We start from the raw sequence: 15,779 nt of genomic DNA, 5'->3' as shown, positions 1-15,779 counted from the left end.
AGTGTTAAGTGTGCGTACAAGAAGCGCATCATCCAAAGGATTCTGCTCAACATGCAGCATGAACGCGACACCAAGATTGACGTGTTTATGGCCATTGAAATGTTGTCTGCATCATGGCAGTCAACGAACAAGGACATCGTCGTCAACTGCTTCAGAAAGGCTGGCATTCCGGGACTCTACCATGGTGCGCGTTTCGCGGCCTCTTTTACCTCGAACCATCAGTCAAGATTTCGAAATAACTTCCCTATACAACGCTCGCCGGTCGGTTCGTTAATAGTTTTGTCTAAAATGATTTGTAAAATCAATATCTTCATGATTACATCATTTGTGTCACTGAAAGGCAAAAATATTGATGCAACGAAGTTCGCGATAGAACGAATTTTTTTCCGGAAAGTACTACTTTGTTATATTGAGGTTCGACTTTATTACTTTGCCTGGTGCAGCAACTTAGTACTCATACGTGCAGGTGTTCATTGCCAAAAGTTTGCATACCACAAGGATGCAAATGAGCTACTTTGAAGATTGGCATAATATTGTGCATAACTCCAACTTTGATGGAAGGGTTTTTTTTTTTTTTTTTTCATTACTTTTGACGTTCAAGGCATCTAATATTTCTCACAGCACAGTCAGTATGCCCTACCCCATAGATTATATGCATTGGTATCAATAATTTCCTTGAAAAAATCACTGTTAAATGCTGCGACAGTAGGGTAAATTTTAAGTGATGCACTTCTTAAGCGAGCCTGAATCGTCCGCCGCCGTCGTCCGCATAGCAACAGCTGCAGGTGCGCGCGCTCCTCGTCTTCCCTAGCAGCGGGGGGAGATGGGCACGCGCTACTCTCCTCCTCCTCTCTCCGCTCAGTGACTGCGGGTGTTGGGCGCCTCCTCTCCACTTCGGGCGGGAGAGCTCTCGCTCGCGTAGCAGGCGCTCCACATTCCAACGCGTGAGGGCGCTCGTGTAGCCCTCGCCGTAACGGCGGGCGCTACTCTCCTCCTCCTCTCTCCGCTCAGTGACTGCGGGTGTTGGGCGCCTCCTCTCCACTCCAAGATCACGATATCCACCGTAATCGCGCAATCAACAACCGTGCATTCGCACTTACACACTCTCCCCCTCGGGGAAGTGCGAGGGAATTTTTTTAACGCAGAGAACATATTTTTATTCCTATTTCAAACCTGTTTGCATGATTATTAAAAGTGCACGGGAAATGTTGCGCAAGAAAGGCGATATGGCTCGCGCGCATCGCAGCGCACGCTTACCGCGACATATCGTACTTTGATTATCCCTGATATGGCTTGTCAGGTCTCTTTTAAGATTAAATCTAACGTCGCAGGCATTAATTACAACTACTGGCGTTCAACAGTAACCGGTTGCGCAGACATGTCATGCTCCAATGCGCATCGGCTATGCCGTGCGCGCCGCAGCGTTTGATGCGTCGACCGTTTCTTTCCCAAGGCTAGCGAGCCCACAGTCAAAACACAGCAATAACTAAGCGTGTAAACATCGCAAATCCGACTAAAAGTTCACTTCACGAACCGCTATCGCAAGCGCACACACCGCGTCACCCTCCGCGGTCCGGCGACGGTAGAGTCATGCGCACCACGAAGCGTTCGATGACCTCCGCCTTTCGAGCCACACAACTTCCCGTAATCTGGCCCGTGATCTCAGGCCTTCCCATCGCGACAACGTCCGTGTTTAATATTACAGACTGAACACAAACTTGGCCGAGCGAAGCAGCGAAAATAAACTCAAACCGCCCATGCTACGCAGTTCAGGCGACCGCCATCTTGCTTATGCACCTTGACACCCAATCAGGAGGGTCGTCTAAGCCCGCCCCGACCGGAGGACGAATAGCGCTTCAGCATCTATTTCTAGCTTCGTTTGTGCGTCGTTTCTTTTCTGCCGTTCGTGCATTTGTGAATGAACGGCTATTTGTGAATGAATAAAAGAGACGAGCGGAACCAGAAAGACGAACGCTCGGCCGATCTAACGATATCGAAATGGTCGCGCTCGGTGACATCGCGGCGGAGATACAGCGCTCCGAAAATTGCCGTTTTTTCGCCACTTTGTGACGCTTTTCAGCGGAAAAACTTTGCAGATGCACAGAATAGGAAACATAGAAGCCGAATATGTGGCTTTCAAAAAAACGATGTTTTGGCCATTTTTGTGAAGTTGAAAGCCGCGTCCCCCCTTAATGAAGCGCTTTCAGCAGTCGATGTTCTCAGCCGATATTGCTTTTGAGATTGAAGGACACGGACTCAAACTCTCGTGTAGAGAATATTGTGCTCGCTGACGCCGCCAAAATGAACGTTCCAAAAAAAATCACCGCTTTCTTTGCGAAGTAGGCAAATAGCTTTAGTAGCTTTATTGCTTAATAAATGGGCTGTTTTGAGTGTGGCAAGTGGCATACTTAATTGTGTTCCCAGCCGCGCCCGGTCAGAATGCTGACTCCCGAGCTCCCGCTGGTCCAGATGGAGGCAGAGGTCCACGCCCTCGCCATTGAGGCCTTCGCCGCAGCCATCGTAGCACGAGTCTTCGCTATGCCCGCCTCCGCTGCTGTGGAGCTTGAAGACGTCATTATGGTGCCCCAGGCCTCGCAGCCCCAATAAAGTACGCATGCATACCCCCTTTCCCCTCCTTGCCTGTTCCTGCCTTTTGGCGGCTGAGTTGCCCGGTCCGTTCAGACCGAGCTCGGTCTTGAGGAGGGGAGGATGTGGGGATCCGTTTGATCCCCTTTTACTCTTCCTGCGAGAGTAGCCTTCAAACTTGCGTGCTTTCCCGCGCACGTGACGGCACCTCGTGGGCCAACGCACCCACGGGCACCAACCGCCCCGCTGCCGCTCCTCCACGCCCAGCAACCTGCCTCCTTTCCCCGTGCACCTTTTGGCATGCGCATTTGGCCGCTCTGTTGGCTCTCTTGCCCCACGGATAGGCGAGATGGGAGATTGAGGAGATTGGAGCCGGATAACCGGGACGCTGTTCGTCTTACCTTGCGAGTGGCCGACATGCAACCTTGGCCATGGCCGCCCCTTGGGGCGAGGCCTTGAGACGTGCGTCGGTACAGTGCAGTTGTTAAACCTGTCTTGGCGTTCATTATGCGCTGTACCACTCGGCCAATAAACCCCCTCGTTCATCCTGGCCCTTTGGAGCCTGTCGTCGCCATTGTCACCGAGTCGAACCCGTCGCGGCGTCTATTCTGGCGACGTTGCTAGTCTGGCAACACGGGAAGCTTTTGGCTTTCTCTCTTCGCATTTCGCCCGTTTCGCGCATTTGCAGTGTATTCTGGCTCTCATCAAATTTCATGCTTTCAACATTTGATCTGTGCACACTGGGAACATAGACGGGACTCCTCCGCGAAGTTCTCGCGGTGCAATATGGAACTTCTTCGATCATTCTGTTCAGACTGTGAAGTGTTGCACATGTAAGACGTGTTTGAAAACACCAACGGAGACCACCAAAACCCTTGTGAATCCCTTGCGGCTTCACCCGGGACCATTTAAGGAGTACGAGAAGATCCGTGCTTCTGAGTGTGCTGACAGCACTAAGAAATCGGCAGACAACAAAAGGTCAAACGTGAGTTCTGCAAGCACTCCCCCCCCACTTCAAGCCTCTGTTAAGTAATGACAGCCAGCGGGCTAAGATGCTCACAAAAACGGTTGCTCAATTTGCTGCAACTGCGCTGTTTTCATACTCACTCCTTGAAGAGCAAGGGTTTTCGGTGTTAATGCATGCCGCCGTACCAGAGTACAAAGTACCGTCAAGAACCACATTTTCCCGAACTGTTGTTCCAGATCTTTACACTAAAGAAAAGGAAAAAGTGCTAAGCGGGTTGCGCAATCAATTTGAGAAGGGGACGCCGTGCTAATCCCTAGCACTGACGGATGGACGTCCTTCCAAGATGGACCCATTTGTATTCAAAAGGCGCGCGCATGCAAGCTTCTAAGCGTTGTCGATAGATGGCGCACGCCGTGTTGTCTCTCATGTTTGCTTGCCTTCTAGGAGCGTTTACGTTGTGGCACGATGGGCAAGCCCCTGAATAGCTACACGGCTGGTCGAGCACAGGAAACAAGCCACCGGCAGGAAATTAGACGTTGACGAAAAGTGTGTTCAACGATGGAAGCTTTGGAAAAGGAAGAAAAGGAAGCTTTGGAAAACACCAACAGCAAAAAGCGTGCTTTCCGAGGAAAGCTGTGCAAGTTTCTGGAACTGGAAGAAGACTTGTTCCGCTATGTGACTGAACTGCGGAACAATGGTTTTGCACTCACAACAGACATGCTGTGTGTGAAGGCATGAGCCTTGGCATGTGCGAAGAACATACTGGCTGGGACTTTCAAGGCTAGTGCTGGCTGGGTGCAAATATTTCCGAAAAGGAAGGGGCTCTCCTATTGGCGAAGGACCACGTTGCGCCAGCGGATGTTGTATCCCGAAGCTTTAAGGTCACCGGTATAGCCAACAGCATGGATGGTGCTGAAGATGACTGCTTGTGGGAGGACGATGCTCCGCAACACACCATCTCGGACTCCGAGTCTGAGGACTCGTTGAGTGACGACGATTAAGCACATATGCTGTGAGCTGCAATAAACGCTCCTCGTTCGGTAGCTGGTATGTTCTTTTTACTTTCAAAAAAATGCATGTCGCATGTATGGGCCGCACCCTGAAAATTGGCCCTCATTTCTTCAAGAAAAAGTGCCGCCTTTGCATGCATTTATACGGTAGCTACATTCTGCAGAAACCTTAATAATCAAGCAATATTACGCATGTTTGCATAATGCTAGCAGGTGCATGCTATGATAACCAGGTTGCAAGCTTCAGAAAAAAAAAATAGCTTCCTCAGAGCTTGATATGCTGCTGTGGACAACTAAGACTGCTACATCACAGAGTGCCCACACTGCCTCAGAAAAAGAACACCAAGAAAAGGAGTGTGTGTGTGTGTGTGTTGATAGGCAAAGCCTGGGCATGTGCAGAGCCATGTGAAGGAGCAGAGCTTTCACCCATCTGTCAAAGCGGCGACTCCTCCAGCAGGAGCTTCGCACACCTGCCAATGCGTCCTCCTTCGACGCAGCCGTCATCAGCACCCAGGGGAGCAGCACTTGGCATAGCACACTGCCGCACTCCCTCCCGGCGTTGTAGCCCCTGCTGCACCTCTTGGCACTGAGGGAGATGGTGGGGGACACAAGACCAGCCCAAGCTTTAATACATGCTCGAACGTCACCCAAAAACACTGCACACACGAAACTATAATGCTGTTCTACCACTACACGTAGGCAGTTTCAAGTGTCTTCACTGGGTCTTAAAGACGATAGCCTTTCTTTGGGCTACTTAAACGCGAGAATTTTGGTCTGTCTCTCTGTGTGTGTCTGTGAGTCGATTCGGCCACCTCGCCAAAGTGAAAATGAATCTCCGCAATAGTCTTATATACCCACAGCCAAATCTAAATGTCTAAGTACAGAGGAAATGTTCATACTAATTACTTGTTACCATTGTTGAACAAGTACAAGAGAGTACGCAAATATACGGCAGAAAATCAATGCATAAATGATATTTGCAGAGTTCCTTTATAAAGAAATTCATGGATGCTTGATTTTTGCGATGGCAAATGAAATACTACATCCACCGCAGAAAAAAATTAATTCCGTCGCCTGCTGTCACCCACGCCACAACAGCTCCTGGCGACATTTGAAAAAATATTAAACGGCAAACACAATGAAAGTTTCCACCAGATAGGTACCACGTTCCACTTGGAATGCACATGGACTAGGGCAAAGTCGTTATATACAGTTGAACCCCGCAATAACGAAACCGCCGAGGAAAGCCAAAAAATTCGCTTTTGCGGTAATTTCATTGCTGCGAGAATGAAACATAAACGACAGGAAAATTGGCCACAAGCCAAAATTTATTTCCGAAAGTTGGTTATAATTACTTTGCGAGCCTTACCTTGCAGCAACTTCCCATCCCAGTTCTCACACTACAGTGAGTGCTTCACTGCTAGTCGTCGTGTGTGCCTAAGAACGACCGGATCGTATCATATGCATCCAAAACAACCCGCAGGTTCGCCTTCTCTGCATGTTTTTCTCCTTTTTGCGCACTTGTGCCATTAAAATGTGACGGCCTTGCTTTTCAAAATGGTAAAACTAGGTTCCGGCAGTTCTAAACTCGTCATCGCTATCCACCCTTTCTCCACTTCGGCCACTGACTTGGGCCTTATCTTGTAGCTATAAAAACTTCCGCTTTTGGCCTGGCAGAGGCATCTTACTGAGAGCAAACACGCCGATCGCCGCACACACAACAAATGCGTGCGTGCTGCTCAGTGGTAGCAAGCTAGCATAGCCCAAGCCAAAGCCATACGGCCGCACCATGAGTCACCATGTGTCGCCCCCTGGTGGTGTTGCTGCGAGGTTGCCTCCACGACCACCTGCTGCATGGCCTTTAGTAAACAAACATGGCAACGGCCATGCAAGCGCGCTTTGGCAAAAGTTTATGCACTTGGAGTCCGAAAAAAAGGAATTTGAGCACGTTTTGGTCACTGTTAGCCTCAAATGCGTAGGTATAGTGCCGGCCGAACTTGCAGCAAATTTCGTCAACGCGGGATTGATTTCCAAAAACATTTCGTTGCCGTGAGATATGATATACATTGGCATCTATAGACGTTCGCCGGGGATCCTAAAATATTTTGTTGCGACGGGAATTTCGTACTTGTCAGATTTCGTTATCGCGGGGTTTGACTGTAAACATTGTAGTAAGGTGCCTAGATTCACATGTATCTCCACCGTACGGCAGCGCTGGTATCGAGGCACCCGACTTAGAGCAGTCGAACGCGGTAAATTTAAACTGACTTGAGCAAACCTCTGGCGTGCTATCCTGGGAGGAATGAGATGGGAGAGTAACAGCACGAGAGTTGACCAGGAAAGAGAAGGGAGGCCTTTACTTGGCAGGGGTGCCAGTCAACTATCCTCTTCCGTCAACATTTGCAACAAAAGGAGCAGATACGCAGACATTTTTTTTAACATGAAAGTGTTTTATGCCGGGATACACAAAGATTTCAGTGACATCATATCCGTCGCGGAGATGACGCGAGTACACCTTTGTCGAAGCGACCCGCCATCAGGACGTCGCTCGCCAAGCACACCCACAAGACAGCCACCGACCCGCGAATCATGCTCAGCTGCAGATTTCGCTGCACATTTCACTTTCGTATTTTACCAATTCCTATGACAGAGGAATCTTTGTTTGTCAGCCCCACTCTAATTAAGGCAGTGTTTTTTCTCGCCAGGAAATGATTATTGCACTCGCTGACATACTAAGATGTTATTCATGTTCATCAGGCCTACTGCACATCAAAAAGTAAAAAATTTGAGCAATTGTTTTTCGATGGGCAATCAGGACAGGCAAACTTTTCCGAATGTAAATAAAAATCAGTACATGCTGCCCATCATGGAGACTGGTTGTGTATGTCCCGTAGGAATAAGTTATGAGAATTTGCATCCAACCTTGCTATGAAAAGGCCATTGTTCACATTGTGAGCATTTTAATCTAGCCCACAGCCACGTTTGGCGCCCACTCACGCTGTTGTTGACAAACTTCAATGCTGCATAGAATGAAAGCGGCACACGTCACTATAATTTCAATGTTTAATTCTGAGCCCAACACTCCAAAAAAGGTCTGCCCGACATTCACAGCATTCAAAATGCCATTTTGTTCAATAAAAAGCAAGAATGCCCGTGTGTACAAGATTTCGGCGCACGTTATACATGCCCAGGTGGTAAAAATTAATCTGGAGCCTACATGCCTCATCACCCATGAGGCATGCTGTGGCATCACCCATGAGGCCATCATCATCTGTCAGCACATTAAGCCTCACAATCAAATCAATTGATGGATCATGATCATTGAGAAGAGGCCTCTTGATTGATTGATTGTAGATTTTAACACGCCGATGGAATGCAGGCGATGAGGCGCGCCATAGTGGAGGGCTCCGGATTAATTTTCAGCATCTGGGGATCTCTAACGTGCGCTGAAATCTTATACACGTGGGAGTTTTTTTTTTCTTTTCACGTTTATGAGAAAAGCGGCCGCCGCAGCGGGGAGTCGAACCCGTGTCCTCGTGCTCAGCAACAGAATGCCTTAGCAACTGAGCCACCGCGCCAAGTAGGAGTCGACCCCACATTCTTGTTCTACTCCTCACGACACCTAATCAACAAAATAATGAGTAGTAGTTCTACACAGTTAATGACGCGCTGGTTGCGATACGTTGACGAGCTGAAATGCACACACAAATAAACAAATTTTCCTTCCCACCCAGGCAACATGATACAGTCGAACACGGATATATCGAACTCCAAGGGGATCGCGAATTAGTTTGATATATGAAAAATTCGATATAAAAAATATGGGCTCTGAGACCTCACTTATGGCGGACGATCACTTACCGATCGTCGCATTCAAGAATGACAACTAATTCCGCACTCACGACGCAACAGGACGCTTTATTTCCGTGAAAAAAAAATCGCTGATCTTAGCCTGCTTCTTCGTCCAGGAAATGAAATCAAAGACGCTGGTCTCGATCTTCTCGAGGCTGCACAACTAGGAAATTCCAGCAGTACGCTGCGCCTTCGCACACCATGCACAACACGCACGCAAAAGAAGAACAGCGCGCACGTACCACAATAACTTTGAAGGTAACAATTCCAAGGCTCTCTGAACGGACTCCAACAAAGTGCTCGCGATGGTCATCTCCCAGAGAAACAGTGATCTCCAAAAGGTTCGGGACAACTCGCCAAACAGCAGCAACAGCAGCAAAATGCAAAAGAAGGAGGAGGCCGCCAGAGCCTTCGTTCCCTCTTCCCTTTCCCGAGACGACATCAGGGGAAGACAGACCCAGAGAGAGAGAGAAAAAAAAACTCTCTTTCGGCAAGCCAAGGAACGTACGCAGCCGCGAAAAAAAAAAAGAAAAAGAAAAAGAAAAGGACGTGTGCAGCCGGGGCATCCCTACCTCGCACTGTCACATTTTCCGAGCGTTCGGGCTTGTGTGCCTAGAGAGATTTAGCATACCGGGCTCCGTCCGCTAACGCTACGGCGGCCGGTAGCGAGGCCCGACTGGGCAAGCGCGAATTCGTTCCGGTAGGGGGAATTAGTCCCGCGAGCCAGTCTTCGCCATGCCCACGCATTCCTCCACATCCTCCTCAACCTCAATCGGGGGTGCAGCGACCGCCGAAGAGCACCTTCCAGCTCGCGCGGCGTTCGATATACCCAATGTTGGGAAAAATACGGTTCGATATAAACGTACGAATTCCTATACTTTTACACAGAAATTTCAAGGGGATAATTTATGAGTTCGATATAGACAATAATTCGATATACCCGTGTTCGATATATCCGTGTTCGACTGTATTCTATTATAAAACATTCGGTCTGTTTTTGTACTGCTGCTGTTCTGGCGCCTTGGCAGGGCTCTAAGGAGTTCTAATTGATTTTGATTGACTACGAGATTTAACGCACCTGCGCTACACAGGTAATGAGGTGCGCCATGGCAGAGGGCTCCGGATTACTTTTGAACATTTGGAGATCTTTAACTGGCGCTGCAATCTGGAACGCACGGGTGTTATTGTTTTTCACCTACATTAGAAAAGGTAAGGAATTCTAGAGACTGATATTGCATGGCTGTAGGCCCCGGTTTTGATAACGTGACCGAAAGAATTTTGGGCGGCACTGTCATGACAGGAGCCAGGCCTGCACAGCTTTAGGCTGCACACACATCTGTGCAGGAAGTTCATGCCCCTTCAAGAGAAGCGAGGGAACTGATGCTTTGACAGCTTTGGGAAACACACACCTAACTGCTGGGGAAGAAAACAAATTGGCACATCGATAAACTGCAGCAGCAAAAACACAAACGCACACTGTCCGATGTTTGGAGCATACCACATGAGGCAGGCACTGAAGAACAAAATGATACAGTCAACAAGTGCAACAAGGCGTGCAACAGACCTGTGTTCGCAACAAGCTCGGGTACCTTTTTTGAGGACGTTAAGCAGACAGCGTAGCTGTGATTGCATGCATGCTTCTGTAAAAATGTAAAGAAAGAAAACCATCCCCGTTTACCAAACGTCATTTTATAAGGGCATCTTATCAAGATTGTTTTTCCCAGCCTTTTCGCGGTATGTTTTTAATTTCCCCAATGCTACGTAACTAGCAAAGCTTGTCTCCACAGGAGGTTTGTCTTATTCAACAAACTTTGTAGCATTTGTCTTGTACTTCCGGCGTGCTTTTTAAATTTTTGGGATGTGCAAAGTTTGTCTCTACAATTTTTTTTGTTTTGTTCATTGTACAGATAGAACTGCCTTAACAAATCTCTCTGTAGTCCTCCCCCAGATTCACAGCTTACGATGGCACTGCCGGATAGTCTAGGATGCCGTAATATGCTTCGCACCTTTTTTCACAGAAGCTGCGGGGCTTCATCGAGGCATCGGTGGTGGCCGCAGATGTGGTACCCCGCAGGGCTGAGTCATCAACAGCCACTTCCTCTTCAACCTGGTAATGGTAGCACTGCAAGACTGCCTGCCTAGAGGTGGGGCACACAGGGTGTCCGTCTGTGTACACCATCGACGTGGCCCAGAGGCACTGGGCCCCAAAGGGGCCATCAAGGTGTCGTGCTACAGCTGCAGGCGGCCCTGGGTCCGGTGCGGGCCAAGCTGGCCAGCGTCGCCCTGCAGCTGTTGGCCAGCAAGACGGAGGTGATGCTGGCGCACCCGAACACCCAGTCCCGTCGCATGGACAGGTGCCTGCACATTGATGGCAAGGAGCTCAGCTAGAAAACCTGGGCATTCTACAGTACAGCCCACTTATAGCGAACCCGGTCTTAAAAAATTCCCGGCTATAAAGAACAAATATTCGTTCCCCGCTACCTTTTGTATACATATATTTTATGTCCAGATATAGTGAAAAATGGATATAACGCGTTGATTTCTGCTTCCCGGTGTGTTTGTTACAAGTGGGCTAGACTGTACCTGGGGCTCACACTGGACCACCGCGTCAACTTCCACCAGGCCACCAAGGAGCTCTGAGCCAGGGCCTAGATGGCCACCACAGCCCTGAAGAAGGTGGCCACCCGGGACTGCGGCTGCTCGTAGCGGATGGCCCTGCAGCTGTACAATGCCTCGGCCGTGGGGCACTCATGTACGTGCTAACACTGGTCACTCTGCACAAGCCAGAGCAGCGCACCCTGGGTCACACTGACTGGCTGCGGTGGGATGAGGGTTGCAGCCCTCTGCTGCAGCGGCTGCACACGCCGCCACTCGTGCATGAGGCTCATGCGGGCACCCCAGCCAGCCGCGCCCCTGCTCTGGTGGCCGAGGTGCACATGGAGATCCTAGGCCTGCGCAGCAGGCGGCGGACGTCGCACTGCGGGCGGCTGCAGCGGACCCAGGCCGTCGTCCTTGGAGGGCCGCACCACAGCCTACACCGACTGCTCCATGCAGCAGCGGGGCAGCAGTGCTGGGGGAGGCCACCAGGCAGGCCCAGCTGCACGACGCCGCATCCTGCGCCACGGCCAAGCTGGTAGGCGTAAACCTTGGCCTGAACCTGGTCCTCTATATACGTACAAATGTATCGTCCCCCAACTGCTTGTTGTGGTTGTTTTTGTTTGTGTTTCCCTAGTGTGTAGTCCCTATACATACATCCTCTCCCCGTATTTCTTGTTCTCCCCTTCCCGTCAGCCTGTGTTCCCACACCCCCACACCAGCACGCGTTCCGGTGTCCACCTTTAGGGGAGACAAACTACGCCTGCTGGTGGACTTCCCTCTCCATAGGAACAATAAATTCATTCATTCATTCATTCATTCATTCATTCATTCATTCATTTGGTGGGCTCACTACTTCTGCTCTGGCCTGACTTTCACCATTGGAAACCCCCCGTCTATCCATGTAGCACTAATCTTTTCAAAGTTCTGGGCACACTTATTCCTCTAAAAAGGCGTGAGTCACACTGTTTATGTCTGCCGCTGCTAGACTGCCTCGCGACACCAACGTTCAGGGACGTGTTTCGTGACGAAGCGGGACGAGCCCACACCGACACCGCGTTGAGCGAGCTTCTGCAATGACACTTTAAAGGGGCACTGACACAAAAATTTTGCATCTTGTTTTTTTTGTTGCGATAAGTAGCTAGTGACCTACTTATAACCTGTAGAAACCTCATTTGCTTCAGCGTGCGACGGTTGTTTAATTAGAGGCATTTTCAATGCGGCCAGTCGCAGTTTCGGTTTCAGCGAGTGCCGCGAAACGATGGATTTTGTGGATTTTGTGTGAACAAAGTTGACCACGTGACCGTCGGAGGGATATCACAGAGCAGAGCCGCCGTAGCACTGTCGAATCCGCATCGACGGCAGTTTCTGCGAATGCCCCCACGTACTGATCTCGTGAGGCGCTTAATTAAAAAGCGACCGTGGATGTGACGCAGGCGCTGCGAGTGCAAATGCTACCGCGGCTAAAGAACGACGCGCGACGCTCGAGACGGTGGGTGGCAAGACGCGCGCTGGGAGCTGCCGGCCGGTCTGCCTACAGGTCCGCCTACAGATGTGTTCGGCTCAGCACTGCGGCGGATATTCGAGTGCCGCTCTCGTAAGCGGTGCAGATGACAATTTTTAATGCAACCCGCCATCGCATCATTAACTCCTTTCTCATGTAAGCCACCATGGTCGGGACTTGGGGACAATTTCGTGCAGCGGTAACAAGCTATCACTCGAGCTACCTGCGCCGGCCTGGGCCACTTCGCGGCCGTGGCCGCCGCCTGCACAGCGACCGTGCGGCTAGCTCAGTGAGCTTTTCGTGCCTCCGGCACGTTTTCGCATCCAATGGTAATAAACAGTAATAGAAACAGAGTGCCTGGAATCGCTGTAGAACTTTGGTCGCGGCCAGCTGCCCGATTAGCTGACGAAATCACGGCGCCTCCGCCGCCAACGATCGGGTCGTTCGTTCTCGAGAGCAGAAGCTCCGCCCTCCGGCCCTCCGATTGGAGCGGCGAGCCGGGCGAACCGGCAAAAAACGCCGGTAGGGCGGAAGCGGCAAACACAAACTCGTGACGTGTTTGGATGTTGTTTATTTACAATTGCGCGTGGTCCTCTGCTGGCTGCTCGGTTGCGTTTCGCACACTTCAAAATTGATTTTAAATATGTTCTAGGCTGTATTCGCCGCTGATATTTTGCAGACGATGTATATGTGTCCCCACCAATCTATCTCCGAAGTTATCTCGCCTTCAAAATTTTGTGTCAGTGCCCCTTTAAGGGGGGACATGGCTCTTTTTATAGCTTCCTCTAATTGTTAAGTAAACTCCGCGAAACTTGTCAGTTTTGCTGGTTCTTTCCCACTGATTTCAAATGTGGCACTATTTTTTGAGTCAGTAAATTAGCTACCAAGAAAATTAGACATAATTAGCCATTTTTGGAGGAACAATATACAGAACAGGGCTGGTCATAAAACTGTAATCTTTATATTTTCGAACACTATGAACCCTGGTGGGTGCAATAAGAGAATCCCCTTTTTTTTGTGCACTGCTTAAAACTAACTTTACAGCTCATTAAACTTTGGTGTTTGAAATGGGTGTTCGAAATGGTCCCTTGCCACTGGTGCCACCAAAGTTTAAAGAGCTCTAAAATTAGTTTTAAGCAGTGCACCAAAAAAGCGATTCTCTTATTGCACTTACCAGGGTTCATAGTATTTGAAAATATAAAGATTACAGTTTTATGACCAGCCCTGTTCTGTATATTGTTCCTCCAAAAATGGCTAATTATGTCTAATTTTCTTGGTAGCTAATTTACTGACTCAAAAAATAGTGCCACATTTTAAATCAGTGGGAAAGAACCAGCAAGACTGACAAGTTTCGCGGAGTTTACTTAACAATTAGAGGAAGCTGTTTTAAGAGCAGTGTCTCCCCCACTTAAGATGAAGCAGGGCAGTTGGTGTGATGAATCTTTTTCCAGTATCAATCTGCGCATGTGCAGGCTGCTAGTCCGCCATTCTTGGCAGTACCTCGGGCGAAATAAACAAAAAGTGCCCCCTCAGCTTGCTTCTCAGGGAGCAGCTATGCTTCCTAGGGTTGCCCACTTTCATTTCCTGTTTTCAGACAGTTCGCAGTGAGCTTGTACCACATTCCAGTTGATGTTGGTTCGTACGTGCACACAAAAAAGGCTTTCAAAGGAAAGGGGCAAGCTTCGGCCACTGCAGAATTGTCACGCAAGCACGTGCCTGCTACCGTGACACTCATGTGAAAGGCACAAGAGACGGGTGGGTGCGCGAGGGACTGCAGGACCAGAAAGTTTCGTGCACGAGTTCCCCGAAAGCTGAACATTTAGGGGGGCATGCCTTACTGCCAGTTTAGGTGCGCCGTGGTGTCTGCTAGGAAGACTGGTACTGGAAACAGGTCCACTGGTTTTGCCGAGATTTTTTTGTCGTCGTAGATTCTCTACATCGGAAGCTTGTTAACGCGACCCCGCATTGACAAAATTCACAAAAACTGTCGTACTGCCGTGCAGGCCCACACGGCCACCCCACGTGTTTTTTTCGTGGAGCAATATGGCGGGCGCAGGCATCAACAGCAGGGCTCCACCTCCATCCCACAAGTTTTTTTTTTTTAACCTCCTTTGGCAAGTTATTGTGCCAACTGAAGGAACAACCGGTGCAACTGCTTTTCTCAGCAGGATTGTGAGCATCAGGACCGTATATCTGAAAAAGTGGTGCATATGCAGCGTATGCGGCATAATGCTGCGTAACTGCTGCATGTCTTTATGCACAAGAAACGCCAAAAAAGATCCTGGCACCCGCTACCACGAGTTCCTGTGCGACGCTGAACGACGGGCCGTGAGGCTGAACAACATTTCCCGGCAAGGCACCGTGGGAAAAGCAGCGAGATGGGAGCCCAGTGACCGGTCGTTGGCATTCTCTCTTCGTTTCAAGAATGAGGATTACAAAAGTACAACAAAATACAGAGCGTTGTTGCCAAATGCCGTTTCTACAATAATTCCAATCTATCCGACCCACATACGGAGAGATATCGCACCAAGAAGCAGCCTCGGGGAGATGCTCCACCATGTGCGACCGGTGAATTAGCAGAAGATGGCGAATTAAGTGGTCGCACGAACTCGGACCTTGCCACCCACTTAGAACTCATAACTTCCGAAATGAATGTAGACTTGTGTCAAGACACTGACAGATACCAGCGGCGTGTTTACATCATTAGTAGACGGGATGTAGCAAACCGACTTGGATTTTCAGCGCAGCGCACGATGGAGAACATGAAGAGAACAACTCACCGTTTCGTGATGAAATTCTTTCGCCTCAAGCAAGCATTACAAGCACTACGACAAAAGCACGATGAAGCGCCCGAGTGCCTGCAACACTATGATGACAGCAAAGAAATCCAGCAGTTCCTGTATGTGCCGGAGGCCGCTGAACAAGGCGACAAGAAGGATTTGTTCATTAAAAATCAAGTTTCGTGCTGCAATGTGAAGAAGCCGACGTACAGTGAGACCGTCATCAGAGAATGCGTCCTTTGGAAGGCATGCTCCAACAAAGGGTATGGTCATGTCCGATACTGAGGCCTTTTCACACTGCCCTGTCGTTCGACGCTACAAAAGTATGTGGGCAAGTCTGCAGGAGAAATCGGAATCAAGTAATCATAGAACGCCTCCGCGTGGAAGTGGAAGGGCTGAGCCTCGAACAAGAGCAATTTTGCTCACTCATATTAGACGAAATGTCGATTCAACAGAAGGTCATCTACGATCGGCAAATCGACAAA

The 15,779-nt window shown here is 49.5% G+C and overlaps 1 long non-coding RNA gene across 1 annotated transcript; it reads right to left on the bottom strand.

Annotated features, from left to right (window-relative positions):
• Window positions 1-3,869: 3,869 nt before the first annotated feature.
• On the bottom strand, window positions 3,870-12,028 carry LOC144166109 (uncharacterized). The gene is made up of 3 exons (XR_013321576.1): window positions 10,999-12,028; window positions 10,422-10,773; window positions 3,870-5,149 (listed from the first exon to the last, which is right to left on the bottom strand). It is a non-coding gene; the product is annotated as an uncharacterized LOC144166109 (long non-coding RNA).
• Window positions 12,029-15,779: the final 3,751 nt, after the last annotated feature.

Source organism: Haemaphysalis longicornis, unplaced genomic scaffold (assembly GCF_048455015.1).
Source record: "Haemaphysalis longicornis isolate Haplotype H1 unplaced genomic scaffold, Haemaphysalis longicornis Haplotype H1 scaffold_16, whole genome shotgun sequence".
NCBI classification, from domain to species: domain Eukaryota; kingdom Metazoa; phylum Arthropoda; class Arachnida; order Ixodida; family Ixodidae; genus Haemaphysalis; species Haemaphysalis longicornis.
This window is presented reverse-complemented; position numbering and strand designations above follow the sequence as displayed.